This window comes from Dermacentor silvarum, chromosome 2 (genome assembly GCF_013339745.2).
Source record: "Dermacentor silvarum isolate Dsil-2018 chromosome 2, BIME_Dsil_1.4, whole genome shotgun sequence".
Taxonomy (NCBI): Eukaryota; Metazoa; Arthropoda; class Arachnida; order Ixodida; family Ixodidae; genus Dermacentor; species Dermacentor silvarum.
In genome coordinates, this window is record NC_051155.1 from 172,692,398 (window position 1) to 172,704,220 (window position 11,823).

An 11,823-nucleotide genomic window follows, 5' to 3' on the forward strand; every position below is an offset into this window, starting at 1 on the left:
CCATCCTAGCGAACTTCTACGTTTAGCTAACCTCTGCACAAACTGAGCGAACGTGACCACAAGGATCGCCGAGTATAATATTATTCACACAACTACAGCTGGACGAGTGCGAAGAATAATATTATACTCGTCCAGCTGGGAACCACGTCACTTTTACGGGATTGCGCATTCTACTCTCCTTACAAATTACCGCTGCCAGACCCCATAGCTACTTAACTTAACAAAATGTTATTTCTTCCTATCCGAAGAAAAACAAAAAAGTTACTAATATAATAATAAATACAAAAATAATCCTAGGTTAATTAGGATATACGCCTGTATCTCCAAAGAGAAAAAAAATCTTCAGCCCCTCCCCTGTCGAGGAAATGGCGTTAAGCGAAGCTTGTGTGTTTCTTCGGTGTTCCTCGGAACAGACAAAAAAAAAAAGAACTTTTATTCGGGTCCTGAGGAACTGCGTTGGGACGCCCCCTTTCACGGGGAGTCGGTAGCAGTCGTGGGCCGCTTCCATGCAGGGACCGGAAGACCGTGGCCCTCCGCCCCCTCGCAGGCCCTCTGGACTGCCCGAAGTTGAACCGAGATGGCGCAGCTTTTAAGGGCTTCCTCCCAGTCCTCTTCGTTGTTGAACTCTGTGTCGAGTAACGCAGGACATTGCCAGAGCATATGAACTAATGAGCAATACGCCTCTCCGCCGTCCGGACATTGCGGTTCGATGTTGGACGAGAAGTGACTAAACCTGCCCCTCGAAGGGAAAGACCCCTAAAGGCCGACGATAGCGGTCGAGTGAGTTTAGGGTGAGGAAGTGGGAAAGCCCTCCGAGAGAGATGATAATGAGTCAAGATTTCGTGGAAAGTGAGGAGCGAGTCCCTGTTACTCCCGGCGTCCCCGCCTTAGAATCCACCGGGACCGCCGCGGTGAGCTAAACCTCGCGCACGGTCATGGGCAAATTCATTGGCGTTGGGAACATCGGGATGTACATTGGCCCCCATGTGGGCCGGGAACCATTTTATGGTGTGAAACCCGGCAGCCCCCTCGCTGCCGAGGATGGTCACTGCCTCCCGCGAGATCGAGCCCGAGGTGAAAGCCCTAGCTGTGGACCGCGAGTCTGTGAATATATTTGGATGCGATGGGTCCTTCATTGCTATAGCGATGGCCATTTGCTCAGCCACCGTTGCCGAAACATTTCTAACCGAGGCAGAACATAGGAGTTTGCCAGTATGGTCGACCGAAACCACTGCGAAGCAATCGGAACGCCCGTACTGGGCTGCATCGACAAAGGCTGCGAGATCCCGACTATCTGCAACCGATTTCAATAAAGAACAAATTACACTGACGAGTAACACGTTGTGCTCGAATCACAACCGGTCACACGCCCTGCAGCTGGCTCCGAAGTTTCGGTAGAGAAACTCGCGTTGAAACCTGGCCATCGCACTGGAGAAGCTGGCGCTAGCATTGCCGAGGCGTGCACCACCGTTATCGGTTTCCTGGAAGGCGAGACGACGCTGACGTTTCTCCTGAGCATCGGAAGCCATCACGCTAGAATCGGCCCGTTGCTCAAACGCAGCCTGCTCCTCGGCGGAACGCAACAGGCACGCCGAAACCGATCTGAGGCGAGGAAAGCCCGATGGAGCGCGCGCCAACCACCTTTCCTTCCATTTCCCTCCCCGTGAAATACCAAACGACCCTGATTGGTCGCACGCGTCAAGTGATCCGGTGCCGGTGCAGCTTTCTCCTCACGTGCTCTTTCTTTCTTTCTTTCTTGTCCCTGGCTCATACCCGCATATCCAATACGGATATGCGCCACACGTGAGTTTTAGGTGCGAAGCACCTTATGCGCTCGGGCTGTCGGCGTCTCCTGTCGTATAGTCACGGTAAGCAAGCGGCTTGTGAGTGAGTGAGTGAATAAACTTTTATTGGGTCCAGAAAAACGCGATAAAAAGCGCACCCGGCTAATCCCACGACGGGACCGACAGGTCTAGCCTGCCGGCCCGATCACGGGCGCGCTGGACGGCTAGGATTTGGTCTTCAAAGAGGGGACTTCGCAGGAGTTGAACTTCGGGCCCAACGACCCGCACTCCCTGAGCATGTGAGCAAAAGTAGCATCCTCACCACAGGCCGCGCAAGAACAATTCGGATAAACATCAGGATATATGCTGTTAAGGGACACCGGATTGGGGTAGGAGTTAGTTTGCAGGAGTCTGAGCGTGACCGCCTGCGGCCTGCTTAGCTTAGAATGAGGCAAAGGGAAGACCCTTCTCGCTAAGTAAAAGAATTTAGTGACTTCATTGTGCGTGATAGGCGAGTCCCTGTGGTCGGGGGGAGAGTCGTCCGATCCGAGGGCAGCGCGGTCGGTAAAGCCACGCGCAGCCTCGTGGGCAGACTCGTTGAGGTTCAGAGGAACCCCCTCGACCGCTCCGACGTGGGCAGGAAACCAAAAGATGGAGTGTGTGGAGCTGTCACCTTGTTTGGCACATTTCAGAATTTGAACTACCTGCCGGGATACCCGGCCTTTCTGGAATGCCCTGACGGCCACTTTTGAATCGCTATAGACCCTGTCTCTCCGACCGTCTTGCATGGCGAGTGTAATGGCCACCTGCTCGGCCACCTGGGGGTCCGTCGTCCGAACCGAGGCACTGTTGATGAATTTGCCCAACGTGTCCACGACGGAAACCGCATAAGCCTTGCCGTCTCGGTACGCGGCGGCATCGACGAAGATTGCTTCAATCGTGTCCTTGTATATTTGTTTTAATATCGTGGACGCTCTTGCCTTGCGACGACATGCGTTGTGCGCGGGATGAACGTTGCGGGGCAACGGGGCGACGACGAGCTTCTCCCCTATTTCTCTGGGGATCTGGGCGTTGCTAGCCAAGCACTCGGCACGCGCTCGTGCCACTGCTCCCGCGTTCGTCGTCGTCGTCTTGCACAGCTGGCTGCGTTGCCGCTCATCATTACAGCGTAGATTTTCACTTCTCTTCTATCGTCGTAATGGGGAGGCCGCATTTACGAGGCTATGAGCAATTGCTTAAGGCACTATGCCCCATTATCGGTGCATCACTGCATGCTTCGCACCTCCCCAGGTTTCACGATAGTAGAGCTGCATTTCGCTCAATGGGTCATTTGACACTTACGCATAAAATGTCAATTGGCTGCCCAAGTTTTTTGTACACGCATATAGGTATGTATATACAAAGTTTAGCGATCACCGACGATTCAGTGAAAATGGCTTGTAGTCATCCGTCGCTTACTCAACCCAAGGTGTGCAATTGTCTCACTTCAAACTGAACCTGCTTCTAGCAAACTTACAAAACGGTGTGAGCATCTTAACGGACAGGATTGTGCATTCGAAAGAAGGATATAAACAGTGGGGTTAGGACAATAAAATTTAAAATTGATGGGCTAATTTCTTGTGTACCTATCTGCAACTACACTATATAAACACAGGGCAACTCGTTATGTCTACTTTGAAAATCGAACGGTGATCACTTTTACGCGAAGAGCAAAGAAAGTTTTACCTTCGCACTTTTCTTGCAAGCGTTTCGAAGGACGAGCGTCATCTTTTGTTTGAGTAACCGGGAACAGGCTAACCCTGTCCTTGGGGCATTATAGCTGCCACCGGCTGCTGCGCCAATAAAACCCAATTACTTACCTAACCGGCACAAAGGAACTGCTGTAAGCGACTGCAGAGAGCTTAAGGTTTAAGTGTATTCCAAATCGCCAGTGAACGGAAGACTTTTGAGACCTGAAAAGACCGCACGACTCTCGGCAGCAGTCGGTGGTGGCCTGCCTGAAAAGGCGCATGTGATTGGTCACCGCTGTGGCGAAGGAGGGCTGACTTGATGGTGCAAGTTTGGCTTGTTTAGCAACCAGTGAAAAAGGAACGATAGGGTATATTCGTCGGCTAAACATTGGTAAGCGAGTGAGCGCTAAAAAGAAGACACATACAAGCAAAGTATTACGGGAACAAGGTGCAGCAGGTAGGGAACGACACACAATGGACGAGAAGTTTCAGGCAACCTGCTATATATATATATATATATATATATATATATATATATATATATATATATATATAGAGAGAGAGAGAGAGAGAGAGAGAGAGAGAAAGTGAAGCTCCTTTCTTCGCGCTATTTGCGAATGCATGTAGTGGCTGAAGCGGGACTAAAATGTTTATTTCTGTTTCAAACGCATTGATTACGTCCGGTCGTAACCGCAGTAGGTCACACGCATTACTATAGCGCATCCCCAGAAATGTGGGGCATGAGGTGCGCGTGGTGTTCCTTTATATGGTGACGATGATGATGATTCAATTCCATTCCCTTAGAAACGGGGCGGTGACAAATAGTCAGCTAGCCGGCTTGATTTACCAGGTATGCTACAGATATTTTTATCTAGAATTTTTGTATACATCTTCTTAATCATTTTCTCCTCAAAATCTACCTTGTACTGCTAGCTATGACTGTAACAGATCCGGTGATATCAATCTCGTCCCTGTTTCCATCAATACTCTAATCGTCTCTTGCTTATCTCGATTTCTGGCCGATTGATGCTTCCGTCCACTTTAAATCCAAGCGCTTCTGGGAGGTGTAGGTTACCCACGGTTCTCACTGGGTGAATCGCTTCGCATTCCATTAGGATGTGCTGAGTGGTCTCCGGATTTTTGCTGCAGCATACACATGACTCATCTATTTACGAATATTTCCTCCGGTATGTCTTTGTCCTTAAGCAAACGACTCGAGCCTCAAATAGCAAGGCACTGATCTTTGTGTTATCGTACAGATTCTCCCTTCTAATTTCTTTCTTCTCATTCTTGTAAATCTTCATGGTCCTTTTTGTTTCCATTACTTGCATCCATTTCACTGTCTCTGTTTCTCTCAGTTTCTTTCTGATGACTCCTGGTTGTCTATTAACACTTTCAATTACTCTGTACTTGGTTGCCAACTTTCTTGACCTCTTCCTCCATTCTGCGTCCACGCTTTTCAGGTACATATACTTGTGCACTTTAGCCGCCCATTTATTTTCTTCCATGCTCTTGAGTTTTTCTTCAAAACTAATTTTGCTCTGCGCTTCTCTGACTTCAAAAGGTGCCCAACCCATGTCACCCTGCACTGCCTCATTTGTGGTTTTACCGTGGGCTCCAAAAGCCAACCGGCCTACCGATGTTTGGTTAACTTCCAACCCTGGCAAGATATCCGTTTTTATGGCACGCGAGACGCCTGGCGCCCTCTCTCGGTGGTCGTATTCTCCGCGCTGCGTAACTGAATGGTCATTGGAGTTCAAAAAAATCAGATCCCTTGAAGAACCGTAGTTTATTATCAATTAGAATTTATATGAGATATGAAAATGACCCATTTTGGCAATTATCTTCGGCAAACTTCAGCTGTGTAGTTGTTGCTGCGTAGCTTCCTCTTTAATCTCGGTGGAAGAATATGAGAGGTGCATCAACTAGCCTCTAAGGGAGAGAGAAGACTCGCTAGGGTTAGGTGCTTTCTGGAACACATATGGCGCGGGAGAGCGGGGACTATCCGTCGGGGTCCCGCCGGCTTAGTGTATGTGCATTAGGAAAGAACGCCGAAGTATAATAAGAAAACGCATTCCGAAGCTTATTTTCGTGCATTTTCTTTCTTCTCGAGTGCCGTTTATGAACTGTTCAAGCCGTGAAAAAACGTTGAAGAGAACGTAGACGCGCGCGTATAAAGGGCATAAAAAAATTAAAAAAAAGAAATAACAAAACAACAAAAACACACAGGTATTCAGGTAGCTCCCCAGTTTGCAATACACGGACCTTAAATAACCCCCTTATGTAATAACACCGACCACGACATGAAGCTAGAAACACAAATTCGAAGCAGCCATCGCCTATGCTGAACCCGTAGTCTCGTGACAGTGCTGTGGAATTGCAAAAAAATCACATTCTTAGTTTCTCACACACGCTAGTGTAACTGCAGACGCCATACGTACACCGTCTCTGGTGTGACCTTGTGCTTCTACAAGACGAAGCAAAGGGTGCTTCGTGCAGCCGTATATGCATGGAGAGGGTTTTTTTTTTTCATTTTTTTTCTTTGTTTAGGAATTGTCACCGTGACATAAATGGCACTTTCACTTTTTACATTAAACAGCGGCTACCACGGCTTAACTACCTCGAAGGGGCCTGGTCGGCATTTATTGATTTTCAGTATTATACCCGCAAATCTACCTCGTATTGTTCGGTAAATTTGAACACTTCGCTGTTGTACGAGGCATTGGCTCAAATGTCTTCTTTAGTTATACATTAAGCGCCCGTCATCAACCAAGTTGTGAATTTTCATTTTCGCTAGCCACCTTCACGTCCACCTTTTTTTAAGCATGCATGGTTACCACGCAGTTTCTAGGAGGGTGGGCCTGTCATTACGAAGTTGTGCGCACGTAGCAATGAAATTAGCCCGTTTAGGCATTTTCCTTATCCATGCCAACGAGTGTATTCACGATGACGAAGTAGCATCAGTAGTGTTAGAATCAAACCTATGTGATTCAACGCGACGAACTAAATCCGCAATATCGGTTGATTGTTTCGGGGGCACCTGCGAGAGTACAGGCGTTTACTGAACAGATATAACATGAGTGTTTGCAGATGCACGACTCGTGCGGACACCACAGACAGCGCTGCAGAACATGTACAAGAAGAACATTTTATTGGTGCGGTAAAACACAGGAAAAATAATTTTACGTATTGCAACAGTGTACGAGATTGTGCTGCTCTGTCCATTGATTGCACACGACTCGGTGCTCGAAATGTATTTCGCAGACGTAGTCGATCTGTCGGTTGAAGCAATCCATCCATCCTCGGCATTGCACACGCTGTTTAGAAAGGGGACTATTTTAGGGAAGCGTTTAGGTGCCACCATTTCGGGCTGTTAGCGCTGCTGTTTTGTGCCTTTACCAACGAAGTGTACGTTACTACAGTCAATTCGCAAGCATGATAATAGTTGTATAAATGCGTTCAGCGTCTCATGACCATGATACGTGGCTTCACGTATCTTAAAACTCGGAAATTCTTTTTGTAACAGCTCAAGATGGCGGAGTCCTTGCATCGAATATAAAATCGTCTGTAGAGTATAACTTGTGAGCTGAAAGTGGAACCTTCGGGAGAAACTCACCAGATGGTGTTGCCGACCGCGCATCATTAATAGAGGGGCTTTACGCATCACCTCGGCGGGCGGTCGAAACGGCGGCCGGTGTGCGCTTCCTGGCGCGACCATAAAAACAATACGAAGCGCGATCAGGCGTGAAGATGCGCGGCAAGTGCGCGCCCCGTTTTCATTTCCTTCGTGCGGCTGCTCTCGCGTCGTCCGCGGCTGCGCGGGAAATTGGCGCGCATCGCATTTTTCGCTCGCTAAAAACGCGCCATGCGGTAGTGACGCAGTTTCACCACATAGGGATTCACCGTCGCGTCTGATATACCTATGACAGCTGGTAGCCTCCGTAGTGCTGTTTAAGCACGCAGCAGCACTCACCTCGCGTGCTTGCTATCGCAGTCGTTGTCTCGTAGTTCGAGCGAAAGTGTAATTCATAAACTACTGTGCACATTTGAGCCATTGTATTTGTGAATGTGCAACGAAGCAGTCTCTGCTTCTTAGAATACACGTTTCACTTTCGTGTTATGACTCATTCCTCTAAAAGAGGGAGAACCCCATTTCTTTAACCATGATTATGAGGGTGATGGCTTATGGGCATCCCCTTTGAAACGGGGCGGGGACAAATAGTCACCTAGCCTGCTTGAGGTAATCAGGTATTCTATACAAGCTTTTCATTCTAGCAGTTTTGTATACATCTTAATCTTTTTTCTCTTCCTCAAAGCTTCTCTATCTACCTTGTGCCGCTACCTATATATGCCTGTAACGGATCCAGCCCCTCAGCGCTAGCGCCATCTACGTAACGTGCCGGTCACTACAGTAGCTATGAATTGGATGCGCTTGAAGCACGTGCATTGGTTCTACTGGATAATCCTGCAGCTGTTAGTGCGAGTCTGTTGCTCTTAGGAATTGTACCTTTCTTCATCGTCCTAATCTGCGACGGCTGGTGCCGTCGACATACTTACAAATTCAAAAGGAATGCCCATTCTGTATGATTCACAAACGCATTTTAACTTGTCCAATTTCACCACGTGAACGTTTCTTCTTTTCTTTTTTGTTCTCGAAATTGAAACATCCTCGTGGCCTCTACGGCGTACTTGGGGATTTAGAGCAGGAGTTACCAATGTTAAGCCTATATACTGGTACAGTTTACATGCACCACAGTGTGCCGCAGTAATAAGTTATGACCACATTAGAAACAATTCTGCAAGTTGACTTTCCTGAATTTGCATTTTTCTCTCCTCCTCCTTCCAGTCGAATGTACTCACGAGCAAATTTAAAATCTTGGCTAACTTTGTGAAAAGCCAGCACAGCGGTAGTTGACACGCGTTGTAATCCAAGAATAACACTGCATTATATATTCGGACCACCTTTTCTAGGATCGTCGATATCCCATTAAAATTATTTTTTTTTTTGGGGGGGGGGGCAACATAAATGCATCAGACCCCAAGAGCTGCATTTGTTTTCAAACGACAGAAATGCGATTTTTTTTTGCCTTTTTTTTGAGTTTTCCTATCACCTTCACTCAGCTAAACGCTTCATTCACGCCAGAAACGGCACTTCGAACACGCGAGATAGCCATTACGCAGTCAAAGTCACGCGATTTGTTCGCTTGAGTCATTTTTACCTTACATTCGGCAACCTACGATTACATTTCTGACGCACGCATTGATAAAAGTAAGCATTATCCTGCTCGGCAACAACATGCAAACACTGCCAATGCGAGTTGAGTTTCTTATTTTCTCTCGTTCAAAACAAATAAAGCAAGAAGAACAAGAGAAGAATCGGCAGAACCCATGACACGATGACTGTGGAGGGCAATGTGTTCAGCGTTGAATTAGTATAGCGACATAACGTATTGTCACCATCGAAAAGGATTATGCAGCGGGACTGCACTTTCGCACTTCGCTCAGAACACTCGGCGACATCTAGCGGTGCCGCTGCAAAGTCAGCGCAAAGCATCCGAAATGCATAGCGCGCCAGTGCGTGCGAACGCTAAGTGCGTCATGCGGCAACGGGGCTTCTCTCTCGCGCTTCTTTCTAGGGACGCTGCGAGATCTAGTGGCCCTGCCGAGAAGTCCGTGAGTGACATCCTTGACGAGAAGCATGGCGCACCGGTGCCTGCGAACGCTGATGATTGTTCCCTCACTTGCCGCACACCCAGTGGAACATGCTAAGTGACCCAAGTTGGCGAGATGTTCATTGAAGAGAGGCACATACCCAGTGCATTCATGGCGCAGCGCGCTAAAGCGTTGGCGTGAAATACGTCGATTGAAAAGCGGCACATATCCATTGCATTTGTCGCGCAGCCGGCTAAAGCGTCGGGATGCTGTACTTGAGGAACCCTTGCGACGTGGGTTTGTTTTCACTCAGCATCGGGTAAATTTAAGGGATATTTTTGGTCATTGTGCAGCGGCACATTCCCCGCCAAGTTGGCGTGAAAGACGTTCTTTGAAGAGCGGGACACACCTATACTGGCACATAACTAGTATAACCAGTAGCCGAAGTTGGCATCAGAGGTTCATTGAAGACCGGCATTGGCACAAATCCAGTACTTCAAGTCGGCGTCAGAGAGTTTCACTCAAGAGCAGCACATGCCCAGTCCCGCATCTCAGTAGAGCGCCCCATGTCGGCGGGAAAAAGGTTCGTTGAAGAGAGCGCTGCTCAGTGAGCCAAGTTGGTCCGACGGTTGGTTTCGAACGGTTCAACCATGGAGGCCACAGTGACCCAGGTTGGCGGGGAAAACGGTTGCATACATACATAGCATGCCGGCGCTCTCCAGCATGGGACTTACCCATGTGCGCCCACTGGAGAGCATTCAAGCTCGAGCATTGCGCACATATTTGGGCCTCCCAGGGTGCACGTCAACCAATGGAACAATAGCGGAAGTTCGTGCTTCTACTATTGCTGTATACTTGCTCTGCGAGCCTCTTCGACTGTACCTCCGCGTGTTCACCCGACACACATACCAACACATACCATCCTTTGTCATCGATCCGGCCACCAATCAAGATTGCAGCTTTTCGAGGACTCTATCGCGTTATCAGAATAATCTACCTGCAAGATTTTCTCCCGCCTGTACTCCGAGAATACCTCCGTGATACTGCCTAAACCTTTCGTCGCTCTGCAGATCCCTGGAATTACAAAAAAAGTCATTCGTTGCATGCCTTTTTTGTAATGCTGCCTCGGTGTCGCTCTGCAGATCCCTGGAATTACCAAAAAGTCATCCGTTGCATGACTTTTTTGTAATGCTGCCTCGGTTCGGGCGAAAAATTCTGGACTGGCTGAGCAAATGGCAATTGCCTTAGCTTTATTAGATGACTCGAGGGACGCTATTTATAGCGACTCCCGTTTTGTGGTCAGGGCATTTGAAAAGGGCGCCATCTCTAAGCAGGTACTCAAACTGCTTGAGGGCAAAACAATTACGCATCACTTTATCTACTGATTTCCTGCACATTTGGGTCAGATTGAGGCTGCTCCCCCCAATCTCAACGAGTTGGCTCACGGGGCTGCGCGAGAACCTGCCTAACGCGCGGCTCCGACACGCTCCATAAACGACTCCGTTGAAAATAAGGACACCCCCTCCACCTACAACGAGCTTACTAAGCCCTTTCACCTTGGACGTAGGACTTATGCCACCCCACACCCGAAACTTAACAGGGCACAAGCTTTAACACTACTCCTCGTGCAGACGTGCACTTATCCTGATCCCGTCCTTTTACATAAGATCTACCCCGATACTTATACTGATGCTTCTTGCCGCGAGTGTGGCGCGATAGTAGCCACGTTAGAACACATGCTCTGGCAATGTGCCCGATCATGCTCTATCAACAGGAACGACGAAGCCAGATGGGATGCGACCCTCCGCAGCCCGTTTCTGGCTGACCAACTCTGGGCTGTCCAGCAGCCCCGCGATGCAGAATTCGGTGATACTGTGCACGTGTATATACCGATGGCTCTGTCACACTATATGCCTCCACTGCAGCCCTCGTCATCCCACATATAATCGTCGCACGACGGTTTAAACAAGACCATAGGACAACATTAACTGCCGCAGAACTTGTTGCTCTCTGGGAGGCACTGCGATTTCTCTCCGAGGAGCCTCCTCACGCATGGACGATATTCTGCGATTCCAAGCCAGCTCTTCAAACCATTGTCTGTGTCCTCAGACGGGGCCCGTATTATTCAATGGCTATAGAAATTACAGAGCATCTGGACCATGCAAATAGAAATGGCCATAATATCACCATTCAGTGGATACTTTCACACTGTGGCGTGATAGGGAATGAAGAGGCAGACGCTCAAGCGAAAACTGCTTTAAATAACGCTTCTGCGATGTTCTGTATTGAGGTTGATCACAGTTGTTCCCTGCGATTCGACTCTAATCAAGCCCGGTCATGTTTCAGCTTGGAATTTATTTTATCTAAAGTAACAACAGACTAAACATATTGCATAAAACTTCGGTGAGGGACGCAAAGTGTGTGCAGTAAAAATACCTTTTTTTCTCGCCACTATTGTAGGGTCCCAGTGCCCACATGGGTGGACTATTCATTTTTGTTTGAACCACAAGCAAGAGAGAGAAGAAACCTTTATTTAGTTGGATAGTTGTGTTGGGTACTTCCAAATTACATATACTAAAATTGGAACGATACAGAGAAGGTTAGCATGGCCCCTGCACAAGGAATAAAAAATATTGCTTCATAAGTTGTCTCGTTAA

At 48.2% G+C, this 11,823-nt stretch overlaps 1 non-coding gene across 1 annotated transcript; it reads left to right on the forward strand.

Annotated features, from left to right (window-relative positions):
* The first annotated feature begins 11,720 nt into the window (after positions 1-11,720).
* On the forward strand, positions 11,721-11,823 carry LOC119443254 (U6 spliceosomal RNA). The gene has a single exon (XR_005190217.1). It is a non-coding gene; the product is annotated as a U6 spliceosomal RNA (small nuclear RNA).